At 42.4% G+C, this 22,981-nt stretch overlaps 1 long non-coding RNA gene across 9 annotated transcripts in view; it reads left to right on the forward strand.

Annotated features, from left to right (window-relative positions):
- Positions 1-789: 789 nt before the first annotated feature.
- LOC309338280 overlaps positions 790-22,981 on the forward strand; it is a 107,043-nt gene continuing 84,851 nt past the window's right edge. For 7 of the 9 annotated variants that reach the window (XR_014154818.1, XR_014154819.1, XR_014154820.1 and 4 more), the window contains exon 1: positions 790-1,102. This is a non-coding gene — a long non-coding RNA (uncharacterized lncRNA). Of the gene's footprint in view, positions 1,103-10,934; positions 11,030-22,981 lie in introns of those variants that run through there. The other 2 variants (XR_014154825.1, XR_014154826.1) reach the window with 1 other exon arrangement.

Here is a 22,981-nt window from a genome sequence, read left to right on the forward strand (position 1 = left end):
TTTCAGATCTTGTTCCATATTAAACAACAACCCTAGCTCCGAAATCCGATTTCAGTCAAACTAGTAACCGAATATAAACAAGAAAAACAAGTCTTTGCACTGGTTTATCTACTGCAGCTAACATACCACATCTGATGAGCTGTATAATTTGCTCCAGCAACTGCTGCCAAAAATAAAAAGCTGGGTCCTGCAATGCAGCACGTTTCCGAGGAATACAGAATTCTGTCTTTTCCCATCGTGTAGCATCCTCTGTGTCTTTGACTCTGCGGGGTGGGAAATGATACAGTGGGACAGTTGAGTGGTGCCGTAAGCCCTAAAGGGCAACCTGAAAGGATAGGTGCCACCCCAAATCCCCTTCTGTCATTAAACTAAATTTTAAGTTTTTAAAAAAATGCTGTCGTTTAGGATGTTCTACTGAAAAGCTGACAACACAAGCAGCAGAAGAGCAATAAAAATATATTGGTCTGGGTGGCTCCACTGAGAGATAAACTGAGCACCCTCAAAATCCTCTCTTTTAATGAGTGATCTAGCTCTTCCAGTAAACTCTGCCTTTTCTGTTACCATTTGTTTGGCAGAGTTATTTGATACTTCTAAGAAATGGATCCCTTTTTAGTTCAGTGACCAGAACAGGAACTATTCTGTTGTGTGTGTTTATGTATTAGACTCCCCCCCTCCCCATGGAGAAAGACATTCCTGTGTAGCTGTTTCTTCTCCCCCGCCCTCCCCGCATGCTGGTTACAAAAGGCTTAGAAAACAAAACCACCCTCAAACAAGCTCAACAAGCAGAAATACAGGCAATAGAAAGTCCTAATATAATTCGCAGATTAAGTCCGAATGCTTGCAATAAGTTCTCCGGTGCTGATTTGGCTGGCGTCTCTCACAAACATGGGGTTGCTTTCTGCACTACTGACAGCAGGGCATTAGAGACAGAGAGAGAGAGAGAGAGAGAGAGAGAGATGTAGGGGTTTTTTTGGTTATTAAAAGCAAAGTCTGTAGAAGGGAGTGGATTAGGGAAGAATGAAAGGTCAATGATTTTAATTCTACTTTGCTGAATTCAAATGTTTGAAAGGATATATTCGGCGGAAAGGTCATGTCATGGAAGGTAAGCAGCTTGTCCTAAGGTTTGCAGTGGGATAAACAAAACGGTAGCTTGCCTGGGATGTTTGTGTGTCAAAGGTAACAAAGAACCTGCTCTTTTTCTTAAAGCCTTTTAACCCTCTGCATACTCCCTGGGATCATAGCTGGAGTTTAATGGCAACAGGCTGGTGTTTGCTTTCGGTCCCTCCAAGGTTCAGAGGCATTAGCTCTGACAGTCACTACAGGGCCTGGCCAATATTACATTTCTCACTCGAAAGCTTCAACCACCAGCTGTACATCTTTTGGAAATTCTTCGCCCTCTCAAGTCTTCTTACTCTGACAGAAAATGATTTAAAAAAAAAAAAAAATGTATGGAATGCAAAGAGAGAGGAAAACATGAACTCAAGGCAGGGGGAGGGGGACCCAATGGGAGAACCATTTTGCTATTTGTTCATCTAGCCCAGTACAGTGGACGCTTGGGTCGCGAACTTGATCCATGCGGGATGCATGTTCGCAACCTGCAGCAGTGCGTCTGCACATGTACGGGTTGTGATTCTGTGCTTCTGCACATGCGCAAAGCGCAATTTAGCACTTCTGCGCATGCATGACCGCCGAAACCCAGAAGTAACCCATTCCGGTACTTCCGGGTTTCGGTGGTCTGTAACCTGAAAAAACGCAACCTGAAGCGTCTGTAACTCAAGGTGTAACTGTAGAGAGCCAGTGTGGTGTAGTGGTTAAGTGTGGTAGTGTTGTAATCTGGGGAACCGGGTTCGCGTCTCCGCTCCTCCACATGCAGCTGCTGGGTGACCTTGGGCCAGTCACACTTCTCTGAAGTCTCTCAGCCCCACTCACCTCACAGAGTGTTTGTTGTGGGGGAGGAAGGGAAAGGAGAATGTTAGCCGCTTTGAGACTCCTTTGGGTGATAAAGCAGGATATCAAATCCAAACTCCTCCTCCTCCTCCTCTTCTTCTTCTTCTTCTTCATCATCATCATCATCATCTTCTGTATTGTCAACCTTGACTGGTAGCAGCTTTCCAGGGTATCATACAGAAGTCCCTCCTAGATCTACTAGGAGATGCCCAGGATTGAACCTGGGACCTTTCTTTGCCTTCAAAGTTTGTGATCGATCACTGAGCCATGGCCTTTCTCTCAGGTGGCACAAAGTGACGACCAAGTTGGTGCTCCTTTTCTGCCACTGACATTCATGACTTACTTTCTCTGTGCATAAGAACACAAGGACAACCCCGCTGGGCAACAACAACAACAACAACAACCACAACAACAATAACAACAACAACTAATTATTACTTAAACCCTGCCCATCTGGCTGGGCCTCCCCAGCCACTCTGGGCATCTTCCAATAGGATATTAAAAACATGATAAAACAGCAAACAGGAAAAAATTCTCTAAACAGAGCTGCCTTCAGATGCCTGCTAAAAGTCAGGTAGTTATTTATTTCCTGGACATCTGGTGGGAGGGTGTTCCACAGGGTGGGCGCCACTACCGAGAAGGCCCTCTGCCTGGTTCCCTGTAACTTCATTTCTCACAGTGAGGGAACCGCCAGAAGACCCTCAGAGCTGAACCTAAGTGTCTGGACTGAATGATGTGGGTGGAGACTCTCTTTCAGGTATACTGGGCCGAGGCCGTTTAGGGATCAGCATAAAGACCTAACAAGCATTTTGTTTTGACAGTGGCCAACCAGTTGCCTACAGGAAGCCATCTCCTACTCCTCTGCCCTGAGAGCCCCAACATCACTAGAGTAAAAATGTGCAGCACAATTTTCAAAATATACACTATATGGAGATAAATCAAATTTACAGAGCTGCTCAGTGCTTTCCCAAGTGGTTTACCAAAGACTCTCCTCCCTGCAAGAGAGGGGAGTGGTTGTGGCTGGGAGCCGGACTCCGCCTCAAGCAGGGGGGCATTTGCCCCCTGCCTCCCACTCACCTGGCTGGCGCCCACGCCCTCGGCCAGGCACCCAGCCAGGTGCCTTCAAGGGGGCATGTACAGCAGCCTGAATTGCTGCGGCGCCAGCCTCCAGCCCTCTCTTTTTGTCGGCCCGTCGCGCGTCACCCACCCTCCACTCCCTTAGAGCAGGGTTTCCAGTTTTCTTTTGGCCTTGCTATGGACCTTAGGTTGGTCGCCCTGGTTGTCCAGGGGGCCTGGTAGGAATTTTTCCATTTGGCATTAGGCTTTTTGGTTTTTTCGCCTACCTCGTAGCAATTGTCACAACTTTCGTGGTATTGGTGGGTAAGTTAGGCATTGGAATAATGTGTTGTGGTGTCGAAGGGCTAGGTGTGGCGATCGCCTGCGCCTTCAATTTTTGGGTATTCCGTTAAAGGAATCCGGCGGTCGTGTATTCTGTCCGATGCCTGCTTGGCGGGAGGCCATGGCACGACCCTTGGTGACATCAGGGGAGAGCCTGTAGTTGGATTAGCATCAACAGGCTCCACCTACTGGTGAATAAACCCCCCTTTGTTTTTTAGACTCACCCCTCTCCAAGTGGGTGGAGTCAGCTGACGTAATCCAATGCCTAAGCCAATACCTTTTCACTTGCTGTAATCAATAAAGTTGTGGCCTTTTCTTGCCCATTAACCTTATATCACGTGTCCTTGTGTTTCATTCTACTGCGTGGGGTTCGGGTCCTCAAGCCACAACCAATCGCTCTTCCCAAGGATCTCTGGAAACTGTAGCACTGCAAGGGGAATGCAGTTCTCCTAACAAACTACAGTTCCCAGGATCCTTTGGAAGACACTAAAGTGGCAAAACAGTGCTTTACATGTATGGTGTGAATCTGGCCATACATTAACTTGCGAAAGCAGTGAACTCCATAGATGAGTGGGAATTTGAACCTGATTTTTATACATCCAGATTCAGGAGACAGGATGCTTCTAGACAGAGCCTTAATTTGCAAATGGGCCTTTGACATATTGCAATGGGCCCTTCACAAGAATTAGATTTACCAGTTTTGCCCAAGAAAGGAAAAACAAAACAAAACACAGGCTGGCATTTTGAGGCTAACAACAACATGTGAATGTTGCAAAAACAAAACCAAAAACCCAACAAAAACAATGCATGCCTGGGGAGCACTTATTCCACAATAAACAATCGTCTGGAAGCATCCCTAGCCAGAGCCTCTATTTTTATGCAATGTATTCTTATCAAATGAGTAAGCTGTACATTGTATGCACGTGGAAAGATTGTTGATAATTTTAATGCATATTTAATGTAAATTTCTTACAGATATATATATATATATATATATATATATATATATATGCTTTCGTAGATTTTCACGGGTACAGGAATGCAGGTTTTGGTGTCCTCGGGTGTCTTCCCGTGTAAAAGTTGGGGTGTCTAGGCGACGTTTCAACGAGGTCTCACTCGTCATCTTCAGGCTGGTGCTTTCGGCTTCTTGTTACTGGAACAGAGCCCTGTTCCAGTAACAAGAAGCCGAAAGCACCAGCCTGAAGATGACGAGTGAGACCTCGTTGAAACGTCGCCTAGACACCCCAACTTTTACACGGGAAGACACCCGAGGACACCAAAACCTGCATATATATATATATATATATATATATTCAATTCAGGGGTTTACAAATTCTGTAAAATAAAAATAAATACTAAATTAGAAAAAAAAACCTGCACTACAAGCCTATCTATTCAGAAGTAAATCCCATATAAGGTCTGTGTATATGTTACCAGCTTAAAATGAAGCTACGTCATTCTTTTTCTCAGTGTGGACTGGAGCTGATGGGGGGCAGGGATACATCGAAATGCAGCATTTCCTAAGAAACGACAGAGTAAATGTAGGATATATATGGATTGTGGCTAATGTTGTGTCTATACAGACAACGACCGATTGACGCACGTCCAATTATACACAACTGCAGATGTGTGCATGGTGGTGACCCAGAAGTGGCTGGTAAAGGGGGTGGAATGGGGTGAGATCAGGGAGGAATGGGAGCAGGGCAGGGCAGGGCAGGGCTGTGATGGGGCAAAACGGGGCATAGTGGATTTATGCATACTCTGTTTTTGCACATGATGACCTGGAATAAAACCCCCGCACCAAGTGGAGATTGTCTGTACTGCTTCCCAAACCAGCCATGGGAGTGCACTTGAGTCAGAGTAAATAGGAGTGTGTACATAGCCTAAGACTGCTGCCTAACTCTAGACATGATATGAGCAAATAATTGTTATGAAGATGGACAAGAAAACGATTATTTAAACCACACCTGTCCCACACAATGAAAGTCAGATCTACAGAAAGCAGAATCAGTCTCCACAGTACATTTTACAGAAAGAATTACTCAATCGCTATGTTTTGGAAATACAGCTGTATGTTTTTTCTACAGCATGCCAAAAAATGGGATTTTTTAAAAAAAAATTAAAAAAATAAAAACTGCCAGCTAGGAAACATTATTCTGTTTGTTCAAGAAGGAAAAGCAGCAAGCGTAGCCAAGAATTTCTGAGTAAGTTACAGGATGGTTCATTCTCCTTAAGAATTGTTTTTCTCGAGATCTAGTAAGGGTAGATAAAAATGAATCTGGCAGAGGTTTTGTTGTTCACCCCCCTGGAGGGCCATTTGACTCTATACACTTTTGGTTCCTAAATGTAACGTGTGTTTACCCAGGAAAGACAAAGGGAGACAAGTATCCCAACAAATGGTACAATAAAACTTCAAATTCCACTTCTGTCATGACTCAAGTGATGAAAATTTTAGCAAAAGCCTAGACATGCAATAAAGTATCATCAATCACACACCATTATTTCCCATCTGGGAACCCAGGATACAGACAAATCCTGGAAATCTCTCAACAAACATACAGATTACAGAAATGCTAAGTATTTCATCAGAACCTCTTATGCTTAATGTTTCTGGTAACTGCCTTGTATAGTAATGTGAGTAGAGACCCCCACTGTACTGAAAAGCACTGTGTGATTCCATCTCTCTCCTCTCCCTAAGTTCCCATTCCACTTTTCCCTTCCCCCAGCTTGGCTGTTATGCAGCGTCAGTTTCTACATGCATGATCTGTTGTCTACAACCTTAAGCAAAACCACGCCTTGCTCCAACTCCGAATCCTTGTATAAAACCCTTCTTAGCCAATCCCTCCGTGTGAATTTCTCCTTGGATTATTCTATCTCTGATCATCAATGTTTCTATACCAAGGACCTTTCTCACAGTTATCATCAAACAGGGAAAGAAAACATGCTCTCAAATAGCCACAGGGTCTTTTAGAGCAGTCCCTAAGAGATAACCATTTTCTCTCTCTTTGTTAATATGACCCTGAAACATGCTGACTAAGACATGGTAAATGGGGAGTGTGTGTGATTAGATTTTAATGCTCTTGGGCTGAATCCAGCTAAATCTACTAGGGATAGGGGGGAGGTGGATTTGGTTCAGTTTGCATTTTAATATGAACCAATTTGATTCCTTTTTTCCTGAAACAATAAGTGAACTGAAGTGCAGCTACCTTTGGAATTCACACTTCTCTGAATTTTGCAATTCAATTCTTCAACAACAACAACAACAAAAAGAATAGTACAAAGATGTGTATATTAGGGGCACTATAGATAAAAATGCATACAATTGTGAAAACACCATACAAAGATTGCATTGTAAAAATTGCTTGTAAAAATATGTATATTGGGAAAAAGGAGCACTAAAATGCTGAAGTTTTTCGAGGATGACTTAAAAAACAAACAAATTGTTGTGGAAATGTGGCAAACTGAAATCAATAATGAAAATAAAAAAGAAACTAAGGGAAATTGAAATTGACAGGTGTGTGCATTCTAGATGTGTGTCAATCCACAGAAATGAATGAATGTGATTACAAATGAATGAATGGACACGACAATAGATCTACTTTGAGTATGGTTTTGTTGGATACAACCCAATGCAACTTCATGCCATGTTATACTGCACGATATAATAATGTTCAAATGTAACTCACAGTTTCCCATGTTAAACTTTGGAGAGGGTGATATAGAGCAGTGTTTCCCAACCTTGTGCCTCCAGCTGTTTTTGAACTACAACTCCCATCATCCCCGACTAGCAAGACCAGTGGCAAGGGATGATGGTAATTGTAGTCCAAAAACAGCTGGAGGCACAAGGTTGGGAAACACTGATATAGAGTGGGAGTTAGAGTAAACTCGTGACTGTTTCAGGATTTAAGTAAACCTACTGACATTCTGTGGTAGGCACAATTATATGCCCTAACACGAGTTCAGTTGGGTTTGGAATGAAATTTCTATCAGCTGTCCTCTATTTTTCATCCAGCCCACTGCATCAACTTCAGCTCATCAGAATACCAGAAAGTAATGCAATCTCCAGTGTTGGAGAAGACTATTGGGAGCAATTGTGTCAATAATTCTACTCATCTTATTCTTCCACAGTGAAAAAAGAGCCTTGACCTGCCTTGCTCTATTCACTGGGAAGTTCACCAGGGCTATCCGAAATCCATCCCAGAACATCAACCCATCAGAAATCCATCGCAGTCCATCAACTAAGATGAAAGTCTAACAGGCTTTTATTTTGAGCATGCTGCTTTATGAAAGGAGTAACGGGCAACTTACAACTATCAGAATCAATGCCTAAACACCTTACACGTGCACTGCATCATTAAGATTTTGGGCATGACATGGCGGGACAGAGTCTAAACAAAGATGTTCTCTTCCAAGCCCTCAGTCCCAGCATGTTCACACTTCTGCCTCAGCGATGTCTACACTGCCTCAGTCATGTACACAGGACAGAAGATGGCAGGATCCCCCAGGGCATACTCTATGGGCAGCTGGCTTCAGGTACTAGGCCTGTTGGCAGACCAGCTCTGCATTACAAATACAGTGGTACCTCTAGCTACAAACTTAATTCATTCCGGAGGTCCGTTCTTAACCTGCAACTGTTCTTAACTAGAGGCGTGCTTTCACTAATGGGGCCTCTTGCTGCTGCTGCGCCGCTGGCACATGATTTCCGTTCTCATCCTGGAGCAACGTTCTCAACTCGAGGTAACTCTTCCAGGTTAGCAGAGTTTGTAACCTGAAACGTTTGTAACCTGAGGTGTTTTAAAATTTTAAATAGTTCAGCTGGAATATCATCACTGACCTCAATAGGAATTGTGACTGTGAAGGCAGCATTTCACAAAATAGCCCATGAGAAGTTATGTAGGCTCTGTTTTTTGATCTCACCAGCAAAAACAATAGAGTTTGTGTTTCTACCAAAACATGAAGAGAACCAGTGTGTGGTACATTTGCTAAATTGCTTCAGTTGGCTGTTGATGGGCTGGGCTGAAATTGCCATTTAGCTATTAACTTGCTGGAGCACCTCTGGCAGTTACTGGTTTAAAGTCCCTCAAGTGTAAAATGTAAGAGTTGGTAGGACGAGCGGCAGAAAGGCCATTGGAAGGAGGCACAAGTGTTGCAAGATCAGTGGGGCAGATCTTTTGTTTTTGTGTCTTGCAGCCACTTCTGCCTAAGGGGATATCAAGCTGAGAGCCAAACAAGTCCTGAGGTTAATTCAGTCACTTGGGAAAGATAAGACATAACCTGATTATAATATAGGTTGGGTCCACAATGTTAGGCAAGTTCTGGGTCAGACTGGGAGAGTGTTGTGTGAAGTGACTTGAAGTTTCCTATGAAATTTGATCAAAGCAGTCATGAGATTCCAACAAGCCAAATAAGATATCACATGGGAAATGCATGTTTCAGTCCCCCAGTTTATTAAAGGCAACCTCAGGAGCAGAAGAATAGCAAAGGGAGGGGGGCTGCATAACCCCTTCCCTTCCAGTTATTTTTCCCCCTATTCAAAATGATTACTCAAACTCATTTTCTTCCCCTGGGGTAAAGATAGGGGGTACCAACCAACCTTCTAACCATGAAAGGCAAGCGTTGACTGGACCTTTCTGAGAGTCTTGTCCTTATCCTCAAACCACAACAAATGGAACCAGTTCCATACAACCCGACTCAACAAATTCACTGGATTTGTATCAATTCAACATAAAATTCAGTATGAATGCAAACAATATTGTATTTTAAATGTATTTCAAATGTGTCATAGAATCCCTTGAGGACTCCTTTCTTGGGTCTGAATTCAACAGCACTTTAATCACCTGGAACAGCTCTGCTGATGGCTACTTGAGGATACAATTGTGGCAATACAGCCAGCTTTTGTTGTTGTTGCCATCACTGCCATGTAGTATGCATGATAACATACTCTTACTTATGTTTGGTTACAGTCGTTATGATTCTTGCACCACTTACATTCCAATGGCCATCTTGCCTGCTTTATTGCTCACAGATCACTACAATACCAGGCAGCTGAATGGGATCCACACGGCGGGAAAGGGCACTTGGGAGCGATTGTGTCGATAGCCCTTGCCACTTCACCATTCATAATGAGACCAGGGTCTCACTATGGAAACTCCCCAAACACATTCAGGATTCAAACTCTGTAGATGCGTGGGGAAACAATTGGTGGCAAGTTAGGTACACACCTTTGTCAAAAGGTTAAATGTCAGGCAACAGAGGCAGTTGCTTTGCCTTTACTTTATCATATGAGCATGTGCGAGTTAAAGTAGCAGCATGTCAAGGATGGGGAACATCTGGTCCTACAGATGTTGGACTACAACTTCCATCATCTCTGAACACCAGCCAAGGTGGCTGAGGCTGATGGGACTTGAAGCTAAACAACACGCAGAAGCATGTTTCAATATAAGTAGCATGTAGACATTCCACAGCATGTAGAAAAAAATCGATGTAAGGGAATAGTGGATATGAGATGGAACAATGATAAATTAGGAATGGTGTTTGGGAGATGCTGAGCGAGTGAGAACAGATGTGGGGATAGAAGCTGGAAGTGTGAAAAACAAAGCAAAGGTTGTGGGAAGCTCCAAGGATGGAGTTTCAACCTTAAAGTTGATCAGCCAGTTATATAAAAGCCAATTTCCAGGCACCCAGGCTCACAACACAGAGAATGGCTTGAAGGCCAATGACACAGTTCTGGCACTGAACTCAAGAAACTCTGCATAGCCTGGATAGGAGACTATCTGAGAATCAAAGGAAAGCTGCACTGAGCTCTTGGGAGGATTGACAAAAATATATGATTGTAGTAAATATTATTGCTCTGGCAGGAAAGAGCACGGAGTACAGACTCAGGCCTGACACAAGCTTGAGTAGCCAAGAGTAGCAGGGGCCAATGATGGCTGGAGTATGGATGACAGCCGTGAATGCTTGGAAGCTGGAAAAGGGAATGAGATGTTCTGCCTGTCTGTCTGTCAGGTGCTGCAATTGCTATGATCCTCAGAGGAGTGAGGATGGGAAACTTCTTTAGGAATTCAGGAAGCTGATTTGAGAATGTGTTTTCTGGAATCCTCCTGCAGCCCAGAGACCTCTCCTTAACAGCTTCCAGAAAAGGGCTAGATAGCCTTCAGCACATTTAATGGGAGTTGTTCAGAATATCTTTCCCCGGACATCCTGTGATATTTATTTATTTTAGCTTTAAGCTGCTAAACAACAGCAGGATAATGGCAAACACTTCAAGGGGGGAAATTGTTGTTCTTGTAGTGTATCAGTACAAACAATGGTGAGTCAATAGATAATATTTTAATGTTAAAAGTACTTGATGGCATTCTTTGAAGCGAGGCACATTCTGATAGTGAACAGTATGTGACTTGCGGTGTTTTGCACCAGGCTCTGTTGGATTGCTGCTGAGCACATCAAATGAGTTGTTAAGTGATTTGTAGAAATGTTGTTGGAAAGCAGTCTGTTGCCTAATAAACACATTAATAAGTGAAGGATGGCCTCTGTTTTTTCCAATACTTGTTATGCTTGTGGGTTGCTGGAGGGGACTGGCAAAACAAACAGGCATTTGGCTATGAAGGGATGACCTTCCTTGCAAAGAATTTCAATCTTCTATCTCTGCTGTGGAATGAGGAAGGAATGCTGTTGTATCAGAATGGTAAGATGGGGGAAGGGAGCAGTCTCTGTCTCTGTCTCTGTCTCTCTCTCTCTCTCTCTCTCTCTCTCTCTCATCGTTCTTGGGGCTCCTGTTGCTTTCTGGAGAGATTTTTTTCCCCAGGAAGGAAACTCTAATTACTAACCCTAATTTTGATGCCTGGGAGCAGCTATCAGGGAGATGACATAGAACAACTGCCAAATTCAGCACACTGCAGAATTACACAGTGATTTCAGGACTGCAGTCTCTGATTCAGGCTGCCAGATCCTGATTTTGGTGTGGGATATTAATACCCCTGGGATGGAGTTCCTAAGTTCTCTTGCCACTGCCTTTATGAGGTCAATCCTAAACCAAGGTCTTTCAAGTAGGGATTGACAAATCAGCCCAGAGGTGCCAACTTGAATAAAATTGGGGGGGGGGGGGCATGTAAGATCACAAGACCTGAGGCACACACAACATATGAATGGCAATGCCCATCAACTTGAGAGAGGGCAGCCCCCTCAAATATTTTATGGGGGTCAAAGGGATCTCGGCTCCTAGGAGTTGGCTCCTATGGATCAGCCTAAGACTATTTTGTTTTACTTTTGTGACCACTCAATCATAGGTCCATCTTTTCCTCTGTGGAATTTTTTTTTTAATTACACATATTAAGACACACACTGACACACATTACTGCACACATTTTCCTATGCATTTCCCTCAAAATATGTGTTTTTCAGTGCATTTTCCGATAAAACACACATTTGGTACAAATGGTAATCATAAAATGCTTACTTTTGCACACCAAAACCGCATTGCAAAATTTGGGGGTATCATTTGAATGGGAGTTGTGATCAGATCTGCAAAGCAAGTTCTGGGGTGACAAATGGGGTTAGTTTGCTGAGAAAAGTGGACTGAATTCATTCCTGTTCCATCTTTACCTATATGTGGGCAAATATTGACACAGCCAACTGCTTAATTCAATACAAATTACAATGTTAATTAAGTGCTGACTTGTATGATATAGGCACAATTTATTATTAATATTGTACTCCATATGAAATAAATGTAACCATGAACATAAAACACCACCACCAACAGATGTGTTGCTGAAAGAGATAGCCAAAACAACCAGACCAACTCCACTAAGAAATCAAGAGCTCTGTTGGATATCCAAAGGTCCATTTAGTCTACTATCCGGTTCCTAATAGTGAACACCTGGATGCCTCCAAGGAGCCCTCATGCAGAACAGGATCGCAACAGTTCTCACCCGTGTCGATTCCAAGAGACTTGTTTTCACAGGTATACTGATTCTGTAGAGCATGGATGATAGAACTGGTAGCTATGCTGGTTGGAGATAAAAGGCTTCTCCTTCTGCTTCCTTCCTTTCATCCTATGTCAATTGTTTATTTTTTAAAATATAGAAATAGTGATTCAATAAAAAAGCAACTTTCCTGATGTCAAAAAGGAGTCAACATATTGGGTATTATCCAGTGAATAGTTCCATTTGTGCCATGCTTTAGATTTGTGCAACAGAACTTTCCCTTCCTCTCCTCCCTCTGTGTGCCTTCCCTAAATTTGCTCAAGGGTTTGAGGAATCTTCTGAAGAGATTAAGGGGAGAGAGAGGAGAGGGAGGGCAGGTTCTGCTGCTGTTTTGCGTCAGGCGGCAAAATGTCTTGGGCCCTATTTCCATCCTGCAACTCTGTGATTTATCTCTTCCCGGGAGAGCTTGTGGTTCTAAAAGTCATATACATGTCTTCAACAGCATCCAATTCCTCTAAAGATCATGTACTATATTGTCTCTTGTCTCCGCCATCCACAAAGTGCACAAATGGCACACTGATACATAGCAGGCATGAATCCTTGCCACTCACTGGCCGACGCATGGAAACATGGAAACAGGTTGTTCACAGGCTCTGAAGTTGATAATGGAGAAGATGTCACAGCCACACTATACATTTAAAGTGCATGACTTCCCCCAAAGAATTTTGGGCACTGTAATTTGCTTCTCACAAACTGTAATTCCCAGCACACTTAACAAACCACAGCTCCTAGGATTTCTTTGGAGGAAGCTATGTGCTTTGGATGTATGGTATGGATGTGATGAAGTCTTCCAGTGTCTCTGTAGCATTCTGAAATGCAGAGCACAGAGTGTAGCAAGCTCCCATGTAGCCATGCCTTGAAATGAGCTCAGCCTACAATCCTTTATTGTGCAATTTTGAGGAATTCTGAGCTAAGCTGATCACAAGATTCCGTTTTCTCCCAACCCTTCTGCTCATAATGATGGGCAGTCTTGTTACCATGAACTTCTTCCTTTGTATCCCAGTCTTGCCTGCCAGGCAGCGCAATGTATGCCACATACATTTCCTTCTTGACCCTTCTTGTCCTTTCCTTAAGTACTTCTTATGTTGGCGAGATAAAAGGTAGCACTGTTCTAAAACCCAAGCGCTGCAGCTTTGCTATGTAAAAGAACATTCATTTGAAAGGGGAGTTAGAAAATAATGATCTCATTAGAAGAGAGTTTAGCTACATAGGGCTTCTCCTCTGTAGTGAAGATTAAACAGAAGCTAGGAACAAACAATAGTCATTGACACATAGAACTCACAGCAATATTATTCTCTCTTTTTCTGCCCTTTAAGAACACCGTGAGAAATTCATCCTCTCAACACTGAATGTGTTCAACAAAGAAACACCAGGAATGTTAACATTTGGGGGGAATTTTAAGCTTGAAAGATTAATTTTATCTTGATCTTCCAACACATTCCCCGGGCTGCTGTTTTTAGCTAATTATTCATGACAACATTTCTATAACATTTTCAGTGTCTAAAGTGCTTTGCGATCATCTCCTTTGTCCTTACAAGCCTGTAAGGTAGAGCACTAATAATCCCATTTTATCGGCCAGAGAATACAGAAGGCTGTATTAAAGTTTCTCTACATGATTTTATTTCTCGAAGCACTAAATCTGTACGACGTATTAGAGATTAATTCTGGAGCTCCTTGTTTCCTGTTTACATAGGGAGATCTAATCCACATTCAATGAAAACTTTAATACTGCTAGTGATACAGAGCATAGCTACTGTACCTTGACTTTCAATTACATTAAATCCCATTATAATCACTTTCTTTATAACAAATCCTCTTTTACACCTGAAATGCTCCTCTCCCATGAGAGCATTGCTATATTCTCCCCAATCAAAAACAGTATGATTCTAATGGAAATGCACTAACTGCACACAGTACTGGCATGAAAGGACTTCAGCATGTTCTCTACAATGAAATTCAATGATGTATGGAAAAAAAGAAAAATACTCTAGACACAGCTAGCTTCACGTTAGATGTCTTAACAGAGACCATCTACATCGCTCTGTATTATCTTTCAAAATCATCTTGCATGGATAATCATTGCTGTCCAAAGACAGGTCAAGTACAGGTTATCTAAGCACTGTTATTACAGAGCTGAATGTTTTTTGTGAAAACTGAGGTGGGAATTTGAAGACAGTTGTAAAGATGACCTGTGGTGTGAATAAACTGTCTGAAGTATGGGAAGAGATGATGTTATGGGAGAATGCAAACATGCCTGATGCATATTCATATATAAGCCATCATAGATTCACACTCATACATAGAAATTTCATCTCACCTGAGGAAACAACTGGAACCAATTCACATATTTATCTAAAAGTCACCCAGTGTTGATTACCGTGTTTTTTGCTCTATAAGACTCACTTTTTCCCTCCTAAAAAGTAAGGGGAAATGTGTGTGCGTCTTATGGAGCGAATGCAGGCTGCGCAGCTATCCCAGAAACCAGAACAGCAAGAGGGATTGCTGCTTTCACTGCGCAACGATCCCTCTTGCTGTTCTGGCTTCTGAGATTCAGAATATTTTTTTTCTTGTTTTCCTCCTCCAAAAACTAGGTGCGTCTTGTGGTCTGGTGCGTCTTATAGAGCGAAAAATATAGTAATCAAGTGATTTTCATGCATGTGTGAACTGATCCTTAGGAATATTTACAGGGGCATTGTAATGCCAATACCATTATCCACATATCATAGATTGAGAAGAGCTGAGACTGTGAAAATAGTTGCTTGTCTAGGGGCTGAGGTGCTATGCCACTATTCTGTGCTGAAATCAGGGCTAGCCAAAATTGTGCCATCCAGATATTGTTGGATGCTGTTGAGTCACAACTCCCACCAACGGTGACCATTGTCCATGCTGGCTCAGACTGATGGGAGATGGAGTACAATGACATTTGGAAGGCTACATGTTCCCCATCTCTGATGTAATGTGTTGTAGGAGATTCTGGGTCTTATTAGTCTTATTACTTTTTTTTTTTTGGTCTTGAGTTAAGGAGAAAAATGTAGAGGGACTTCTACAAGGTTCCCCAGCTGATTCCCCCCAATTTTAGCCAAATGGTGTCCTCCCCATAGCCTCCTAGAACATTGGCCTTCAACGGGTGGGTTGGGACCCACTTGTGGGTTGTGGTCTGATCCAAGATGGGTCACAACAGGTGCACTATCACCATAGTAAACTATTAATAATGGAGTCCCCAAATGCATATTTGGGTTAAAAGTGGGTTCTGGGTCTGAAAAGATGGAAGATAACCGTTCTATAACAGCAGCTATGGGAGAAACACTAAGTGCTTACTCTATAAATAAATCATCTCACCTTGTAAAATCCAATTTCCTAATCTGCTATTTGGGTAATTAACAAGGAACAGAACCAGAGGCAGGAAAAAGAAGATATGGCACTAGGGAGATAGTTCTAGTAAAAGGTTGAACAAACACATATACACATGCAATATGTCATCTGAATGGGTTCTCTAAAAAAGCATTAATTTGGAAGATGTCCACTGGATGACCAATATTAAACTGTTATAAGAGGACACATCTAAATTAGCAAAGACCTAGGTCAAATTGATGACATCAGGACTGTGACATTTCAACATTTTTTTCCTTTTTGCATGAAAATAATGGCTACATGAAACATCAAAGTTTTTAAACAAAATCTTAAAATTGCCCTGGTTCTGCAACACTCTACTCAACAATTGTGTGGCATCTCCCCGTTTGTAGGGCTAAATCTGTACCCAAGGAAAATGAAAAGAGAAATGAAGCAGTGAATGTTCTGTTGGTGTCCCCTCAAAGCAAAGTCCTCCACAAATTTCAGTATCACTCATTTCTGACATTCTTTTCAGTCAAATTCCCACAGATAATGATCTTGGAGTAAAAATAAAAAGGGCAAAGGAAGAAGGGATGTCCTGTAAAGAACCAAGTGTTCTCTTCACATAAAGTAAATAATTTGGGGACTATAAATAGAGATAAATTTAAAAGGCTTGTGTAAATAAGCTCAGTGTGCTTAGAAGAACATTAGTGAAAGCTGTTTGATAAATGTTTAATTTAAATGGAGTCAAAGTTAAAATCCCAGAAACTACAGTTTTATGGATTCATTAGATACCTGGTCTGCAATTTCGTAGCCTGTATGGGCACAGCAGATCTCTTAGAGCTGGGTGGGAACCTGTGGCCCTTGAGACTCAAAACCATGGTTGGCCTCTTGTGCATCTGGAAGCTCATAGAATCATAGAATCATAGAGTTGGAAGAGACCACAAGGGCCATCAAGTCCAACCCCCTGCCAAGCAGGAAACACCATCAGAGCACTCCTGACATATGGTTGTCAAGCCTCTGCTTAAAGACCTCCAAAGAAGGAGACTCCACCACACTCCTTGGCAGCAAATTCCACTGTCGAACAGCTCTTACTGTCAGGAAGTTCTTCCTAATGCTTAGGTGGAATCTTCTTTCTTGTAGTTTGGAGCCATTGCTCCGTGTCCGCTTCTCTGGAGCAGCAGAAAACAACCTTTCTCCCTCCTCTATGTGACATCCTTTCATATATTTGGACATGGCTATCATATCACCCCTTAACCTCCTCTTCTCCAGGCTAAACATGCCCAGCTCCCTTAGCCGTTCCTCATAAGGCATCGTTTCCAGGCCTTTGACCAATTTTGGTTGCCCTCCTCTGGACACGTTCCAGTTTGTCAGTGTCCTTCTTGAACTGTGGTGCCTAGAACTGGACACAGTACTCCAGGTGAGGTCTGACCAGAGCAGAATACAGTGGCACTATTACTTCCCTTGATCCAGATGCTATACTCCTATTGATGCAGCCCAGAATTGCATTGGCTTTTTTAGCTGCTGCGTCACACTGTTGGCTCATGTCAAGTTTGTGGTCAACCAAGACTCCTAGATCCTTTTCACATGTACTGCTCTCAAGCCAGGTGTCACCCATCTTGTATTTGTGCCTCTCATTTTTTTTGCCCAAGTGCAATACTTTACATTTCTCCCTGTTAAAATTCATCTTGTTTGTTTTGGCTCAGTTCTCTAATCTGTCAAGGTCGTTTTGAAGTGTGATCCTGTCCTCTGGGGTGTTAGCCACCCCTTCCAGTTTGGTGTCATCTGCAAATTTGATCAGCATGCCCTTGAGTCCATCATCCAAGTCGTTGATAAAGATGTTGAATAAGACCGGGCCCAAGACAGAACCCTGTGGCACCCCACTAGTCACTCTTCTCCAGGATGAAGAGGAACCATTGATGAGCACCCTTTGGGTTCGGTCAGTCAGCCAGTTACAAATCCACTGAGTGGTAGCATAGTCAAGACCGCATTTTACCAGCTTCTTTACAAGAATATCATGGGGCACCTTGTCAAATGCCTTGCTGAAATCAAGGTAGGCTACATCCACTGCGTTCCCTTCATCTACCAGGCTTGTAATTCTGTCAAAAAATGAGATCAGGTTAGTCTGACATGACTTATTTTTCAGAAATGCATGCTGACTATTGGTGATCACAGCATTCCTTTCTAGGTGCTCACAGACTGTTTGCTTAATGATCTGCTCCAGAATCTTTCCTGGTATTGATGTCAGACTGACTGGGCGGTAATTATTTGGGTCCTCTCTTTTCCCCTTTTTGAAAATAGGGACAATATTTGCCCTCCTCCAGTCTGCCGGGACTTCGCCTGTTCTCCAGGAATTCTCAAAGATGACTGCCAGTGGTTCTGAGATCACATCTGCCAGTTCTTTTAATACTCTTGGATGCAGTTCATCTGGCCCTGGAGACTTGAATACATCTAAACTAGCCAAGTATTCTTGTACTATCTCCTTAGTTATTCTGGGCTGTGTTTCCTCTGCTGAATCATTTCCTCCAAATTCTTCAGGTCGGGCATTGTTTTCTTTATCGGAGAAGACTGAGGCAAAGAAGGCATTGAGGAGTTCAGCCCTTTCTGTGTCCCCTGTTTGCATTTCACCAGCTTCTCCTCTGAGTGACCCCACTGTTTCTTTGTTCTTCCTTTTGCTATGAACATACCCATAAAAGCCTTTTTTTGTTGCTTTTAACCTCTCTAGCAAGCCTGAGTTCATTCTGTGCTTTAGCTTTTCTGACTTTGTGTCTACACGTGCTGGCTATTTGTTTGAATTCCTCTTTGGTGGTTTCCCCCCTTTTCCATTTTTTGTACACATCCTATTTTAATCTTAACTCAGTTAAAAGTTCTTTAGATAGCCACCCTGGCTTCTTTAGGCACCTTCCATGTTTCCGTCTCATTGGTATTGCCTGAAGTTGTGCTTTTACTATCTCCCTCTTAACAAACTCCCAGCCATCATGAACTCCCTTTCCTTTTAGTATTACTGTCCATGGGAATCTCACCCAGCACTTCCCTAAGTTTTATGAAGTCGGCTTTCTTAAAGTCAAGAAATTGAGTCCTAGTATGCTTGGCTGCTCCTTTCCGCTGTATAGTAAACTTCAGAAGAGCATGATCACTCGCGCCTAATGATCCTTCCACTTCTACCCCACTAACCAGGTCATCAACATTGGTTAGGACCAGATCTAAAATGGCTGTCCCTCTTGTTGCTTCTACCACTTTCTGGACAATGAAGTTGTCTGCAAGGCCAGTGAGGAATCTGTTTGACCTTATGCTCTTGGCTGAGTTTGACATCCAACAAATATCTGGGTAATTGAAGTCCCCCATTACTACTATCTCCCTTCCTTTTGCATGCTTGGCCATCTGTTCCAGGAAGGCATCATCTATGTCCTCCGTTTGGCTTGGGGATCTATAGTAAACTCCCACAATGAGGACACTGTTATTCTTCTCTCCCTTAATTTTGACCCAAATGCTCTCACTTTGGCTTTGAGGTTCTAAATCTTGGATCTCTTCACAGGTATACACATCCCTGACATATAACGCCACTCTTCCTCCTTTCTTGTCTTGTCTGTTTCTCTGAAATAGATTGTATCCCTCCATTATTACATTTCAATCGTGGGACTTATCCCACCATGTTTCAGTGATGCCTATTATGTCATATTTAGTTTGCTGTACCAAGAACTCAAGCTCATCTTGTTTATTTCCCATGCTTTGCGCATTAGTGTACAGACATTGAAGTCCATTAATCATTCCCCTGTGTCTCTTATTTAAGGATTTTTTCCTCCCACCACTAGGTCTGCATGCTGTTTGCTCCATTTGGTCCATGACATTTGGATGATCATCTTCATCAATTGATAGACTCCTACCTTCAGGAGCACTGTCTCCCTCCCCCACATTAGTCAGTTTAAAGCCCTCCTGATGAGGTTTCTGAGATTTTTGGCAAAAACATTCCTCCCAACCGTTGTGAGGTGCAGCCCATCGCTTGCCAGAAGTCCATCTTCAAGAAACTGCAGTCTGTGATCTAAGAATCCAAACCGTTCCTGTTTACACCATTTGCGAAGCCAGCTGTTCACTTCCACTATTTTTCCCTCTCTCCCTGGGCCACGTCGTTCAACTGGGAGGACAAATGAGATGACATGGCAATGGCAATGCCTTTACCCTAAGAACAGAGACTATTCTTTAGAGGTTGTATCCAATGCCATTCCTTGCTACTCCAATGCTTCTCTTGTAGGAGTAGCTCCTAAGCTAGTTGTGTACATTAACTTCAATGAGTCTACTCTGAGTAGGACTAGCATTAGTGACAACCCTGGGTGTCCACCTTTAGATGTTTGATGGGTGGCTATTTGGTACAGAGTCTTCTCTGTAGAGGTGCCCTGACTATGGAACCTGGCACCTACTGTGATGTTATTTTGGTGCCAAGTGGAGACTTTCCTCCCCCAGTTTTAAAATGTGACCTTTCTCAGTCTTGCAAAGGGTCCACCTCCAAATTGTGTCGGGGTACTGTTGCTCTCCATGGTGCTGCAACCACTGTACCCCAACACAACCTGGAAATGGACCCTTTCCAAGCCTCCCCGATTGCCTTCTACATGGAGAGCAACATTTCATTCAAACAGTGTGAGACTCTCAAGGTGCTTCCAGACTTGCTATTTTGGGGTGGGAGTCAATCACATACCAGCAAATTCAGGTTGTGCAATTACAGTTGACTGGGAGGTATTGAGCGACAAACCCGCTTTCTCTGAACACCTGACTTTTTGCAATAGGGAAAATGTTGGGGAAATGCAATGGAAATGTCACCTAACATCCTCCACAAAATGAATTACTCAGTAAATAGACAATGATGTCTAACCCCCCTGCAACCAATGAGTGAGCAATAAACAGGTAATTTAAAGGCCCTCCCTATGACTATGGAGAAATGTTTCCTTTTATAGAAGACAGTAGGAAGTTACTGCATATGCGTTCCTTAGGTTGTGTGCCAAAGTTATAGCTTGCAACTGACAAACGGAGAATCAGAATTCCTCAAACATCATATTATATTTAAATATTAGAGGTGGGATATGGGAAACACAAACTTGTTCTTTTAGCATGGGCATCAGGTACATTTTAATTCCATCCTTTGGTTTGAGGTTGGTGACTTGTCACTGTGCTCCACTCTGCCCAAGAGAGATGTTTTGCCTGAACCTAGAGGTAAATGGCTGAGACAAGAACCCATTGAAATGAATTATGTAGCTAATTCTTGTTAGACCTACATTCCTAGCAGAGATAACTCTCTCTTTTTCCCTCCCCCTTTCCCCAAACTTAATTTAGCCTTCGAAGTATTGTAGTGTTCAGAAATTCTTCATTTTAAATTTCACCTGCTCTACAAATCCTAGCATTTTGTCTTTTTAGATGGTGCAATCAGGATGAGTGCAAAAACAGCAGGATTCTGCCCCCCCCCCCAAATAAAAGAACTCATTCCATGGTTTACAGAAATTAAGGTGCAATTGAATGAAAGATAAATGTTTGTTACTTAACTTTTATCTTGCACAACTGAAAACCACTGAAACAATGAGTAACAAGGCTAACTGCAACATTTTTGTAAGCAGATTGCTCATTAATGAAATTCATGTTCTAAATGGTTTCTAAGAATGAGGTTGCAATCATAAATATGCATATTTGGAAATAAGACTTAAATCTGGCTAGCACTGGGTAGCAAAGGTAGTTTATGTAGCTTTAGGTTTATTGCTTGACTGGTCTTTTAATCAGAAAACTTTCTCTTCTGATATGAGATCAAGAATTGCAATTAAAGCCAATCCTTCCCTGAGCCTCATGGGCCAACATATTTTTTTAAAAACGAAAAACAAATAATGGTTGCATTTTGTAATATTCCTCATCCCTGTTATAGAGCCTTATAGCCTTTGCCAAGAGGTCAGTTTATGACAAAATACACTTCCAGCCACCAGATCAGAATCGATTGGCAGCCCCTACCCCCCCGCAGTGCACAGGTTGACAACCCCTAAGGTGACCTATAGAAACACTTTTCTTGACTGGTTATGCAGTATATGATTCTGCACTGAGATGCAGAAGTGCATGTGGTACCATTCAATATTCAATATATTTTCCTTTAATGTATACTCTAGACCAATTCTCACTTGAATAACGATGTACTAGATTGTCAAATTGTAAGATTTTGGGTGTGTAACCAAGCTTGTAAGCAAAGTTCCTAAAGCCAAAGAAGACCTCGACTGACTTAAATATGGAGAATGAGAAAAGGAGGCTTCTGGGAGGAGTCATTAACAGCAACAATTCTATACCTGTTTACTCAGCAAGATCTATGGAAATTAATGGGGCTTTCTCCCAGGTCAGTGGTCTGGGACTGCAGAAAAAAGAAGGAGCCACACCAGACAAATGCATTCTCCTGAAAGACCCCCAGGATCTACTTTATAGAATAATGATTAGTAATATTGTAACAATGGCATTCGTAAAGCTCATGGCGTTTCTCTAACTGCCCTCTGGGAGTTCTGGAACATCCTGCTGATTATATACATACATACATACATACATATATATATATTAGTGCTGTTGACATAGTTTACATAGTTATGGGGCAACAGGCCTTGTTTCCCACATCTTATTGGCAGTGGTAGGCTATGTGTACATAATGATGTCCTAAGGCACCCTGTGTACTTTGCTACCCATCCGCCCCACCACTTGACAGAAGGTTGGATATGACAGATGATCATCAGTTGAAGGAAGGGGAGTATACTGGTTATGTTCTACTGGAGTTCTACCTCCAGACCATTAATCAGCAGTCAATAATTTTTTTAGGAGCAAATACAGGATGCAAAAGCATGGTGCGTGCACTTTCTGTAGTTAGATAAAACATCTGGTCACACCCACAACATACTTTTAAAGCCCTGTGGTTCCACCTTAAGAATCACGCCCGCCCACACAAAAAGAAAAGAACCGTGGAAACTGTAGTTTGTTAATGGAGCTGAGAGATGCTAGGTGACCTTTAACAGACTACAGTTCCCAGAATTATTTGGAGGGTTGGAGCCGAGACTCTTAAAGTGAAATAAGAGTGCTTTAAATGTATTATGTGGGTTTCCAGAACTCTCTCTTAAATACTCTGAGGCAAATCTCAAAAGGTGATACATAAATGGAAACCTGTTGCTACACACAGGTTGCCTTTGCTGTCTTGGAGCAATAAATGCAATCAACTCCTGCAGAAACACCATTAATATATACAGAATATGACACAGAGTGAACCATTCATGTCCTATTCCTTTCAGCCTACTGCCTACATTTCAGTGGATTGTCCCCACAGT

Source organism: Podarcis erhardii, assembly GCF_964252035.2.
Source record: "Podarcis erhardii genome assembly, chromosome: 3".
Classification (NCBI taxonomy): Eukaryota; Metazoa; Chordata; class Lepidosauria; order Squamata; family Lacertidae; genus Podarcis; species Podarcis erhardii.